The 14912-nt window shown below is 32.8% G+C and overlaps 1 protein-coding gene across 4 annotated transcripts in view; it reads left to right on the plus strand.

Moving 5' to 3' along the window:
- The window catches only part of LOC143205178 (signal-induced proliferation-associated 1-like protein 1), a 116739-nt gene that overhangs the window by 826 nt on the left and 101001 nt on the right, over positions 1-14912 (plus strand). The gene's annotated exons all lie outside the window — the stretch shown is intronic.

A 14912-nucleotide genomic window follows, 5' to 3' on the forward strand; every position in this document is an offset into this window, starting at 1 on the left:
ATTTCATTAAAATAACGTAACCAGAAAAAACCCAAGGTTTTTTAAAACATACCTCCAGTTTATTAATGCACAGCGATTAGCATATTTATTTTTACCATTTTTAAGGTATCGTTCGTAGTGACGTATGTGGTAGTTTGTTGCACTATCTCTACGTTTGTTTGTTATTCCGTAGAAACACTTGCCGAATGTGGCGATACCGAGTGATATGTATGATGTCAGAACGTTGGTACTTTTATTTCGGAAAACTGGAATTGCACTCTGTGGATATTCCGTGAAATTCGCTTTCTGATAACGATAAATAATAAAAATCTGTAATAATTAGAATCGATCGATTTTTCGATGGTTTGAGACTGTCCCATAGTTAATCAGATATTATCATTTTATGTTGTTTTGCCATAGATGTGAGATCCTGAAAATCGGATTTCATAGAACTGTTTTTTAAAAGATTTTGTTCTCTAGATTTCCCAATTCATGGGAAATTGGGTTATATTTTTTTAAATAACTTAACAACTTGAAATAATTTTGAGTGAATGTAAAAAATTAAAAAAAAAATTAATTTGAGTTTTATTTATAATTATCATACCCTTTTTAGTATTGGTAGTAGATTATCATTAGATGAAGACGTTTTTAGACAACGAATAGTGCAGATATCATACTTATGTCTTCTAATGTTTTCTGCGATGAGTTTTCTTTCTATATTAGGCCTATACATTATTTTTAAAGAATTTTGCTTTTAATTTGAAGTTTTATTGTGAAAAATCGGTATAGTGTATTTTATTCAAAGCATTGTCCATCGATAGCCACTACTTGTAAACGATCTTATAAGGCCGAATTGACTCATTTTTGTGATATCTTCATAAGAAATAAAACGCTGCTAGTGGAGTAGCACTTCCAAATGGTTTCTTGTTTTACTCCCAACAGTTCCGCATATTCTTCTCGCGTTTTACACAGATTATAATCGAGTGGTGCCTTCAAATCATAGTCTTCGAGTTTTTTTGGCACCAGTAAGCTTCGCAGAGCATTCGATGATCTCCAGACGTCTTTTTCTTTAAATTGAAATCAACAAAATAAGACTTCCTGCAAATGCGATTTATTCGATACAAATTCAGTCATTTTCAACGCACTGAAAACAATTGTTTTGTTTACATTTTGACGAAGTGACACATACTGATAAATGAAGTCTGATCCACAGTAATACCATCTGTTAATGTAAATCGTTTCAAATTAATTTATAGCCCTGATATTTTTATTTTGTACTAATATAGTAACTGTAACTATTGTCGATAATTTTATAAGGTCATTTACAACCACTCCTCTTGGGTTATTTCACTATCTTATTATTTTATTTAAAAAAATCAATGCTGTCCCCAGTAACATGCTTATTTATTCGTTTCTTTTTACTAGTGTTGGGAACAATCGACTGAAATCTACTATCGAGTGTTCAGTAACTGACTACTTTTTACTATCGACTATTTCAGTCCCTATTTTTGGTTCGACTGTTTTTACTAGTAACTGTATCAGTCGTTTACTTTTAGTTACTATTTTCGGTTCTACTAATTCATTCGACTAATTTTTAACGTTCTGGCCTTCCGTTCTAGGCGCGACCTTGAAAGTAATGCACCGAATTTATGCTTATATAGATTTATATGTAATATATGTGGTTTTATGTTTTTTTCTGTAGTTTATTTATGAATAACTATATATTGTAAATTAATATAGCAGCATTTTGGAACGCTAGTTTTCGAGGGCAAAAAAATTAAATTGTAAATGATACATAGTAAGATACTTTTGACTGGCATAGTAGGTAATACTTTGGACTGGTATAATAGGTAATACTTTTTTGATAAACTTTTATGATTTTTGTCCAAGCCTCTTGTTTGTCGAAACTTTTGTCCTAAAATCTTGAAAACCAAAATTAGGTTCCAAATGTTTCAGAAATTGCATAGATCCAAAAGATTTGAAATTTTTTACACTAGCAGTTGTTAAATTTCTTTTAAAAATATTAACCGTAAAGAGGTGAATAAAGTATATTAAATATTTGCAATAAATTCATTTTCTGATAAGAAAATTCTACTTTAATATTCAATAATTTATTTTGTTGGCTATTAAGAAGAGCACCACCGTTTTTATTTGTTAACGAATGGACTATCTTAACAGAATGTTTTCAATTTTTAAAGTCCATTGAAATAATGACCATCGAGTTATCTGGAGAAAGATATCCCAACGATGTCTTTAAGTATACAGTTAATAAGAGGACTCATTCCATCAAATCCAGGATTTTAACAAGTGGATGGAGAAATAATGACAAAATTGTCTATTAGATGTCATCAATAAAAGACTGGCAATTTTAGAAATGAATACGATATGCGGGAAATCTACATTTTTAGATCCTAGATTTAAAAAATTAGAATTTGGTATAGCAAATAATGATGTGGCGATACAAAAAGATATCACAAAAGAGGTATCTTCCATTCTAACTTCAAAAAATACAAATATAGTTCCACAATTCGAAATTCAAGACAAAACTACTGACCAAGAACGTATTGATATCTGGAGATATTTTGATAAAAAAATGGCTAGAATGAAAGAAGTAATTACTCCAAGTATTGCAGCAACTTTACAGATTTAGCAGTATTTGGAAATTTGGAAATAGTAATTACTATTTTCAGTCGCTATTTTTTTGACTATCGACTGTTTAGGGACTATCGACTGTTTCGACTGTTTTCAGTCGATAGTTCCCAACGCTACTTTTTACGTATACTGTTATGCTAAATGCCTGACCCAAATGAAGCGTCCGCAGCACAACAAAACTATGTTAAAAGGATTGTCGTGTATTATAATTAACCATGAATGGGAATAAAAGCACGCACACAATACACGTACATTACTTTCTATTGTTTATTTAAAATTCGTCTCTTGTAACACGTTTACAGGGGTGAAGAGAAAAGACCCTGGTGTGTGTAAACAGGTAAAATTCCTATACATTCCAACAGGTAGAATCAGTCGAAACAGCTGCCCGTGACAGATGTTTGGCCGGCTTAAAGACCCCTAAATTATCATGTGTTTTATGTGAGAAATATTTCGTTGTACTTTTTAGCATAATGGGCGACAATTCGTGATAGCAACATCGGGTTGTGGTATATACTTCGGTGTGGATTAAAGTGATCAATCACTGTATCGAAGATTCATTGAAAAATCTATTTAAATTTTAAACTGTGATGAAGAATTTGAATGAAATTATATCGAGATGTAATGATTGTAATGATGATAAAGTTTTTTTAACTCGAATAGCATTGTTTATTGTTGCTGGTACGTGTAGACACGTGAGATGTCAATAAATTGTTACATAATAAAAAATTGGAAATTTATAACTAATATCTTTACATACTTATTAACTGTTTGAACTGGGAGCCAATGGGGTTGTTCTTAATCTCTCCACATGCGGTTATTTAAACTATCACCTCATGGTGGATAAAAAATAATGCAGACAACTAACTAAAATACATTTTTCAGAACCAAGAAATGAAGAAGACTTTGTTTTTGCTTCTCATTGCGGGATATTATTATTTTTATTACTCTTATTAGTTCCACAATCTGACCAGAGGGCAATAAGTATTTGTTATGTTTATATATATATATATATATATATATATATATATATATATATATATATATATATATATATATGTAGAAAAATACTTCATTAAGCGATCTCCTGTATAAAATACTAAAAAATTGTTCTTATTCTAAAGTCTATATATGTCCAATAATCAGATGGTGTTAGACGTTTTACTCTACGCACTTCGCATATTTAGCTGATTAGCGAGTACATTAGGATGCACTGGCACTCTTTCGAAGTACTTCACACAAACATGTTCAATTACACTCGTTATTGGTTCTAGAGGAATATCGCGTAGTATCACTTCATTTGATATATAGTACGGAGCATCGACAATATCACGCAACACTTTTATTTTGGAAACGTTGTATGATGGATATATTAGACTTGCTACCGCCTCTCCATTGTTGGATTCCCGATGAACAAATAGGCTTGAGTATAGATTTACACAGTAATATCTTGTTAACTAATGATAACTTGGATTTGCGCCTGATAAGCCAATACATTTGGTAGAGTTTAAGTCCAAGTTCTTTCGAGTATGTATTTTAAGTGGTTGGCGTCGATCTAAAGGCTTACCTTATATATTTGGCATCTTCTGGTGGCGGCTTTTTTAAATTCCAGATTCACTAGCTAGAACTAGCTTTTTTGCTAGTGGCACTTCGGGTTCTGGATAGAGGAATTTTGCGGGCGACAGAGACCCTGGGATACGACTGGGATTGTCGTAGTTGGTTTAGCTACCGGGGTTTGTGGATGGGTAGGGACTTGATCAAGTTATTTTCGTCCTTACACTGAGTACTGAGTACATTAGTTCATACCACCGTCGAAGTCTGAATGAGTCATTCTTGATCGAAAGCTTTAGAAACATAGAAAGATGGCTTCAACTTTGCGATCTTTCATGGGAGCCTAGTGGATGGTTGCTACGAGCGATGGGAGCAGCTTGATGAAAGCTTGAGTGTTTGGAAAACCACGGAAACCGAATTATTCGTTCGGGTTTATGTCGGGTGTGTCAGTGAAGCTATTTAAAGCGTGTAATATTGCTTTTGCGGCAAGTTTGGAGTTAGGAGGCCTGCTTGCGGGAGTTAACATTTATTGTGTTGACAGACTGGTGGACATGTTCTTGGGTATTATTTAAAAATGAAATTTGATTTAGTTTTGGTGTAAACACACAGATGTGACCTAAACGTTTTGACGTGATAAAGAATTCGCAAAATTAATATTAACCGTCTGGTACGTAGGAACGTTGAAGAACTCCGATACGAATCATATATTTTAACCGTTGAGGTCGCATATTTGACGCACAGTCTTTCCGTTGTTCTATACGGTTCGCATACTAATTAATCCATTATTAGCGCGATAACAATTACGAACAGTTAAATAACCAGCGCTGGTGGCACTTTAATTGCCACCATCGTTAAAAGTCCAGTTGCTACAACATATTTTTTCTTGGTCTAGTTTTGAGTACGACTTTGATTGAAATTTAATGTATCTGTATCCAAACCATCTAATTATATAGCTGTTTGCATCATTATTACACTTTGTTATTACCTAGTTATTAGTTCCGGACGATATTACTCATTAAGAATTTTTTTTATTATACTAGACGGCTTTACTAATTTTTTTATTGATTAATTTTAACTTATTCGTAGATAACGTACTCAGTAGATATAATACATTAATTTCTGATTTCACTTATATATTTCAAAATATATACAGCCGAGCATAGAACCTCCTCCTTGAGTGAAGCCGGTTAAAAATAAGTTCCTAAATTGAGGAATTCTGGTTTCCAGGGATTATGATTTGTCTCTAAAGTATATGAAATGTATATTTTTGGGAGAATAAAATTATCAACTGGAAGGTTGAATATGGAAAGGCTAATTTAGTCTAATTATCATTCAGTTTTAATGCATTAAGGGTCCATTCTCAACAATGAATCGATACTATTTTTAATATGATTAATTCTTGGTCTTTTGTTTCTAATATATTCTAATACATTTATATAAGTGTAAAGTACAGTTTTTATAAAATATTTTCAAAAACAGCCAGTAACTTGCATCTTCTTGAAAATTTAGTGCCAATAAGATTTTTCCTGGCATTGTGGGGATTGAGTGAAGTTGGGTGTGAACGGTCACGTTTTGAGATTGGACGATTGTGTCTCATGTCATTATGTCTCACAATCTAGTTTTTTGAGCATTTTTTTTTAATGATTTGGTGTTTTTTTTTAATCTAGTAAATCAATACAAGTTTGGAATCCAAAGTCTTGAGTTGTAATTTTCTAATGAATTAAACCTTATGAAGACGAGTTTAAACCTCTTTACAGTACAACTAATATTTAACAACGAATTATTATTATATCATAAAGTAAATTTTGTTTTAAAAAAGCTCTGAAAGAACGTTTACAACTGCATAACAAATTACGTAAGAACCAACAACAATACTAGTTTGTCAACAATAAATGTGTTATCAACAAAGAATGCTCGCTGGGAAGAAATTTTCATCGAATGAAAAGGTGATCGCCGAAACTGAGGCCTATTTTGAAGCAAAGGACAAATCGTACTACAAAAATGGTATCGAAAAGTTGGAGGGTCGCTATAATCAGTGTATTACTATGGTATGCCTGGGTCTTTTCAATTGACCTGTTATATTTCTGATATAAGTAAATTAACTAGACGGATGAGGTAGGTGAAGGTAGAGTTGTATACAAAGGTATAAATGTTACTTTATGACAATGCTATCTTTAAATGGGAAGAAGTAACAGTGGCCATATTTACTGATGATGCAGTTCTACTAGCTACAGATTATAGAGATGGAAGTAAAATACGTGGATGACACTGGATGCCAAGCTCAAGTGGAAAGAACATGTTATGGCTTTGGTGGCTTGAACTCACTAATAAATCCGAAAATATAAACTCGCACAGCATTATAGAAACTACTAACAAATTGTTATTACATAAACAAACTTTGAAACTATGGAATTGTACTAAGAAATCTAATATCAATATGATCCAGACTTATCAAAACAAAGTTGAACTGAGAACATCAGTGAGTTTTAAAACATTTATTTTTGACTTGTTTTATTTTATTTGGAAAAATCGGTCAATATATTCTATTCAAAGTATTGGCCATCGATAGTTTTTCATAACTTTCAAGCATTTTACGAATTCCATCTCGAAGGAAGAATTGTAAGTTGTAAATACTTTAAAATTAATGTATAGGCCTGATACAACTGCTGCAGTGTGAATCTCTTCGGAGCTTGAAGAGATAAAAACCCTTTGAAATAGTATAGTTTCATTATTTGTGAAAAATATACTGTGTTGTTGTAAACTTAGTGTCAAATACTAATTAAGTTTCTGTCTAAAATATTAAATATGAACTTTAAAAACTATATCATTATAAAGTTACTGGATAGTGAATAACTAACTCTAATATGTGTGCCATGTGATTTTTAAATATATTTAATGTATGAGTGAGAAACTAAAAATGAACAATGATATAGTTCAATATAGATAATTGAGTAAAGGTAATGTATTGCAAATAACGTGCTATATATAACTACCTGAAAGATAATAAATGCCATATCAGCCATAGTTGCTACAAGGACAACTAACACAATACATTATGTTAAAGGGCAACGATTATTAGGACACAATGAAACGATTCGACGGCGATTTAAACTGGTAAAACAAAACACGATCATTTAAACTTAACGTGCCCGTATAAGGGCAAATTGAACGAGAAAGCCATTGAACTTGAACCAGTCGTTTTTTTCCTACGCTGCTGCCGAGCGTTCGTTCCATATAAATCACCGGTCTTCGAGTCAGTAGCGAGAATAATTGATCATCATTTTGTCGATTGACGGACACAAGACCGGGAAAAAACATACAAACGACAGTAAAAGGACCATGGCGTGCGCGTTGATTGGCCAGAGCTGCTCATGCGCTTTTGTTCTAAACTAGCTCGACATATTTCACAACTAGCGTTGGGAACTAGCGATAAATACACGGTTCCAGTGTTTTTTTCAGTTCGTGATGTCAGACGAAGATGGACGAACCCTTTCCAGTATAAATTGTGAGAGAGGAAAGGACAGAGATAATTGCTTGGAGCAGTTAAATTTATATGTGCTTATATTTTCCAACGGTAGTATAAGCGAGACGGAGACGTGCATATTTCTTCGCCTACTAACTTTAAAAAAGAAAAGGAAAACGAAAATACTGAATACTATTAACATGAAAATGCTTTATTATTATTTAAAGGAAATATTTTTAAATAAAAATCGAGAGAATAACCGAAAGATTACCTATTATTGACTTAACGCTGCTATATTAATATACAATATATTTTTATTTACAAGCAAACTACCAAAAAAATCATAAAACTATATATATTACACATAAGTCTATGTAAGCATAAATTGGGTACATTTTTGTCAAGGTGGCGGCTGGGACGACAGAGCCAGGACGTTAAAAATCAGTGGAATGAAACTAGTAGAACCAAAAATAGTAACTAAAAATACACGACGGAAACAGTCGATAGTAAAAAGTAGTCAATTAGTAGTCGATAGACACTATTCACAACAACTCGTTGTCACAAGTCTAGTTTTAAAGAATCCACGGATGCGCATAAGGATTTTTTTTATTACTCTTCGTGAGTCCACAATCTGCCCTATTGGCAATAAGTATTTCTTCTGTCTATATTATATATACATGGCATGTAGAAAATCACTTCATTAAGCAATCTTCTGTATAAAATATTATCTTAATTAATTAGTCTTATTCTAAACTCTACATATGTCCAGTAATCAGATCAGGTGGTGTTAAACGTTTTAGTCTACGCACTTCACTATCACGTCGCATATTTAGCTGATTAGCGAGTACATTGGGATGCACTGACACTCTTTCGAAGTACTTCACACAAACACGTTGAATTACACTCGTTATAGGTTCTAGAGGAATATCGCGTTGTATCACTTTATTTGAAATATAGTACGGAGCATCAACAATGGCACGCAACACCTTATTTTGGAACCGTTGAATGATGGATATATTAGATTTGCTAGCGGTACCCTATAGTTGAATTCCATATGTCCTAATGGGCTTGAGTATAGACTCATACAGCAATACCTTGTTGTCTAATGATAACTTGGATTTGCGCCCAATGAGCCAATACATTTGATATAATTTTAGTCCCAGTTGTTTCCGTTTAGAGAGTATGTGCTTCTTCCAGGTTAGGCGTCGATCTAAATGCATACCAAGATATTTAACATGCTCTGCTTGGGGGAGTTGACGATGATTGATATTCACTGGTGGACATGTTCTTCTACGCAGGGTAAACGTTATATGCGTGGATTTTGATTCATTGGCTTTAATGCGCCATGTCTTCAACCATAATTGTATTTGCTCCAGGTGGGTTTGTAGGTTTATTGATGCTGTGACTGGATCTTCATGGGATGCTAAGATTGCTGTATCGTCTGCATATGTTGCCACAGTAGTTATTTTTGTGGTGGGCAGATCAGCCGCATAAGGATTTGAGTTTGCAATGATGTTCGATTAACGTTCAAACTATACAGATTGGTTCCCACCTAGCAATATTTGACCACAATTATCTGCCTTGTACAATTACATTAGGTACATTCACATCATTATTACACATTAGACTGTCTATTTATAACACAAAATTATTAAAATAATGTATAAATAAGACCTGTGCCCATTACAAATCGTCCAGTGTGACCAAAACGACTAAGTAACGCCCGGATTTGGAGCCTAAAACAGGGATTTTAAATTTACGTCGATTTTTATTTCAAATCCTTTTTTTGCTGAAATAACCTTTATTCCGGGTAAAATGAATACGTAAAATTATCATAGTTTTTCAAAACTTTTCATCCAGACTATTAGTAAATACAACACAACTTTATTTAGATCGGTATGATATGATATCCTGTTAATTTTCCTGCGGTCTAACAAAAATCTAGCCCGCTCCGATTTTCCGTCGATTGTTTTCGCTAGACGGTCGGTCTTTTGTTTCGGTTTCGTAATGGTTGCATAATAGGCAGCCGTATCGAGAATGAATGTGTTTTTTTTTTCATTTTTTTTTGGTGGATAATTGGCGATTTTGTTACGTCCTGGTGTATTCTCATTCAACCGGCGACCTGGATTTCGACACTGCATATTGTTTAATTTCGGGTTTTAGTTAATTATCTCATTTATATGCGGGGGCTATAAAAATGTGTTTGGCGAGTAAATATTTTAAAGTATTGTGGTTCATAAAAGCTTTTGTTTAAACAAATAAACAAAAGTAGGTTACCATTACGGTATTTACGATATAAGTTAATACTACTTCCAGTATTTTGTACCTATTATAGATCTATATTATCGAAGAAAGTTTGTAGGTTAGAGTTGTTTTATTATATTTACATTGAACTCTTTTCCACACCACCCACTCACTTTCACTTTTCGAGTCACTGTCCAAGTCAATCACTAAACTGTTGATTTCCAATCTTTCTAAAACATGTTCACAATCCACCATTCATCAATTACTTCCACTTACAACTTGCTTGTTACTGTCTTGCCGAGAGTGGCCCAATGAACCATTTTGAAATATCCAAGTTTCATCGAGATACACGAATTCAAATAATTTATCTTCCTTGATCCTATTATATGCCTTTAACCTAACTTTGTGCCCAACTCTTATGTATACTTTCCAGACTAACAATTTTGAAATAATTTTATTAAATTATGTTTATATCGATAAAATAGTTTGTGTACTCACGATTCTTATTTCATTTCGTATATTTGATCTCGAACAGAGCCAATATCAAGATGGTTAAGTTTTATTGGTTGAATCTAACGGATTGTTTTTGTAAGCGATTATTCACAGTGTTTACACTAATATTCAGCGAAGCAGCAACACGCTAAAATATATTTTCAATAAAATTGCAGCAATTTATAGTATTTAATATCATCAATAATTATCTCTCTAAAGGAATTTACGTGCAGTCATTATCTCATTCCTTTTCGAAATAACTTATTAAAGCCCAATCAGTTTGTGACCCTGAAGATTTATTATTTTCGACATTTTCAAACAAAGTGATTATTTTGAGTAGACTATATATACCGTCTTCATCGATGTTGTTCTGTCATTCAATATGACAGAACCATAATTTCATCACTATGGGAATTCTGGAAGATATCTGGCCAATAAAATAAGCTAACTAATTTTAGCAAGGTTCTTTTGAAGTCGGATGGTGATATGCGACTTGCTTATTATGCTTATTACTTTTTTAACCATTTATAAATTGTTCGTTATTCAATAAGTTTACTTATTTCATAGAAGTCTAGGAATTCTTACGGTCAAAGTAGTGATCAAATGGATAATGCTGACCAAACATTCGAAACAAAGAAAGCGAATATAGAACTAACTGGGAAATCACTTTTTATATCCATTGCGTTTATAAAAATAGAAACGTTTAATCAGACGCTAATTATTGTGACACGATTTCTTCCTCCTAAAAACATCCACACTCCCAAACTAGGTGTAAATAACAACAAAAAAACTACCTTACACAAAAACCATCCCATACGTTCTCGGAAACAGTCCGAATTCCTTGTAACCCTGGCGAGACGACGGTTTCGCAACCCGAGAACTGTTTTTTCCCCAACCGATCTCAAACGTGACAAAACGCTGTTAAAGAACGACGTCAGCGGCGCTCTATTGTTCGACAGCCTTGTAACTCGACACGCAAACGTCGAGGAGCAACAGTTGCCCGACCGAAACCGAAAAGGAGAACCGCGGGTCATCAGGTGTGGAGGGGAATCCAATCCGTCCATAATTAATTTCACACCCTATTTGTGTTGTTGCCAAATGGGGGTTCGAGTCACTAAACGATGGGAGAACGTTTTTATTCATATGACTGTGAATTAATTGATAAAGAAGTTGATAATATCCCATTCATCACAGTCCTAAAAGGGCGACTCCTATTTATAGCTAACCCCAATAATCACATTATTTCAGGTTTTTTTTGAAGTCTAACCAACGTTTATCAAAGCAGATTATTACAATACTGTATGGGATATGATTTATAATCGTTACTGTTTTTTATTTGAATAATTGTAGGGTTATTTTTAAACACAGGGGGTAAAATAAAGATTATATTTAGTAAAACAATAATAAACAATTTAACATCTTAAATAAATTAAAGAAAATAAGCGTGCTAAATCTTGATGTTGAGGTGGTCGGGTCCTGGAAACATAATGAAAATCTACTTAATTAACCAATTTTAATATACTTGAAATATAACAAGGACCGTCGATAATTACGATATATACTTCTAATGCTAGATAATATTGAAATTAGCGTTGGGAACATTCGACTGAAAACAGTCGAAACAGTCGATAGTTGCAAAACAGTTGAAACAGTCGATAGTCAAAAAACTAACGACTGAAAATAGTAATTCTAAATTCTAAAATAGTTTTACTGTTTTTTTTTTTAATTCGTGATATCAGACGAAGATGTACGAATCCTTACCTGTATAAATTGCGAGAGAGGAAAGACCGGAGATTGCTTGGGGCAGTTAATTTTATATATGCTTATATTTTTCAACTGTAGTATAAGCGAAACGGAAAAGGAAATAATTAATTATTGAATATTATTAACAAGCAATTAATAATTCATTTTAAACGAAGTAGATTTACTTTTATATTTGTATGTTCTGTGGATCTGTAAAAAGGAATGTAATTTTTCTATGGGTTTGAATAATATCCGGCAACGAACGAATGAACGGAAATATTTTTTAACAAAAATCGAGAGAGTTAGATCTAAACCAAAAAGTCAATCAAAAAAATATTACATATTATTGCCATAAAAACAGTCAAAAGTATTTAAAAAGAGAAAACTCTGTCAACAAACTCATCATTCGAGGAAACTCAATAAAACACAGTAAAATAGACTGAATAATGAAAAGGTAGTGACTCCGAACGGTGCGCTACCATAAATGAACTCTTATTAAGTTCTAATGTCCTTTGAATGAGATCATATCATATACAACTCCCAAAAAAACATCAACAATGTTGCCATTAACGGTAATTGCCAAGTATTCGCAAAGACGACAAATAAAACTCACTTTTACATAATGTTTATTAAATGTTGTAATTTAAATACATAGTAAATAAACAATTTTATTGATAAAGGTCTGCAGCTTGGGCTGTGTTGTTTCAAATTTGTTAGACCAGACTGACATAAATAATATAATATAAAAAATTATAACTAAAATAAATATTATAACAGGGGATGGTATGTTCTACTTGGATCATTTAATCTAAAAAATATCGTATTTTCGATAATATGTGAGTAAGCTGCACAAACAGTTATTTATCGAGTTTATTGAAGAAGGTGTGTACTGATAAGCGCTGATGACAAACATTTTGTTGCCCGTTATAATTTGTGACGAGCTCTGATAACGATAATGCCGAAATCGATTTCTTATCTTCCCAATTTTATACGATATAGTCGTTTTGAACCAGGCGTTCGTGCGTCATGTTTTGGCCCTATCGATTCTATAAATTGATCGTTTATGTTAATGATGCCGTCGTTAATTCATCCATATTGCCTGTACTGTTACCTGATAATATTTTTTCAATATTAAATAACTTCTGTTTACTTATGTGAGTTTAATTTTGCATTAAGGCGAAATAATAAAAACTTAACTATATCACTCAATGGATGCCCGATTCCTCAAGCAGAATCAGCAAAATACCTTGGAATCCATCTTGACGGTAGATTAAATTGGAAGCATCACGTTAGACAAAAAGCAAAACACATTAGAACCAAAATAAAACAACTATACTGGTTAGTCGGAAGATACTCCCAACTTGATCTAAAATCAAAGAGGTTGATCTATAATACAATTATAAAGCCAATTTGGACCTATGGGGTGCAAATATGGGGTTGCACTAAATATTCAAATCAGTTAGTCATACAGCGCTGTCAAAACAAGATTCTTCGATTGATTACCAATGCCTATCGCTATGTAACCAATGAAGAACTGCACGATGACCTGGAAATCAAATGGATTTGCGAAGTTGTGCAGGATTTCGCCTTGAAACACGAAAGAAGATTACTAAATCATTCTAACGTGGAAGCAATACAACTGCTGGACAGCGCACAGGATGTCAGGAGACTGAAACGAACAAAACCATACGAACTTGTGTGAACATTTAGTGTGTATTATTAGTGTAAACTATAGCTATAAGTTAATAATTAATAAATAATTATAATTTTATAATTGAGGAATACATACTGATGTATTTTCTCGTACTCGTCTTGCTTGCTAATTAATCCAAGCACATAGGAAAAGTAGTAATAAATTAATTGTAATAATAATAATAATTAAGATTGTACTAAGCGTATCTAATAAAGATGTTATATAAAAAAAAACTTATGTGAGTTATATATAATATGTGAAACTGTTTTAATCACAAAAACGATTAATTTACTTTAAAAGTTGATTTAAACAAGCAAATAACAGACCAATCCATCTCAGTCGTTCACCATTTAGGTAGTCAAAGAAACAGATGACTAGATAGCCCGGGCCATATTACATAACACCTGTAAGGTTCTTTTTAAACCGAGGGCGTAAAATAAAATTATATTTAGTAAAACGATATAAAATAATCAAACATCATAAATCTATAACAAGAGAGAAAACAAGAGATCAAAATAAATTATACAATAACTACTTACCCAATAAATGGCAAAATAAATAATGCAAAAAAGCGTGCCAGATCTTGATGTTCGAGGTGGTCGGGTGATACTTCTGCAAACATAATAAAATGTACCTGAGCAACCAATTTTCAGTGACAAGGGTGAGATTAAAATGTAATTGACATATTACGTAGGTAGATATTTCTATTATTAGGTAATTAAAATATAACTGGCAATTACTGATAATTATAATAGTATCGAATGTAATGGCATGGATAAATGAACATCTCGACAAATACTGGTAATGGATAGTACCGATAATCTCAAATAAAGACGATGATAATAGTAGGTAATAAAATGATAGATTCACCAGAATGGTTAGCAATAAGCTGACTCCATAGTAGTCAATAATTGACGGACAATCATTATAAAACATATAATAACGGAAACTGATTGCAATGATAAACTATGCTAAGATGAAATATGACATGTGCACACAGTACGAAGGGAAAATAAGTCACGACGTACTAGCTTATACCCTAACACCAACAATAATGGACGTGCAATAAGATCAAGGGAAGCAGACGCACACGATCCT

Source organism: Rhynchophorus ferrugineus, unplaced genomic scaffold (assembly GCF_030347505.1).
Source record: "Rhynchophorus ferrugineus isolate W39M unplaced genomic scaffold, kcgeb_rfMv2 rfM11, whole genome shotgun sequence".
NCBI classification, from domain to species: Eukaryota; Metazoa; Arthropoda; class Insecta; order Coleoptera; family Curculionidae; genus Rhynchophorus; species Rhynchophorus ferrugineus.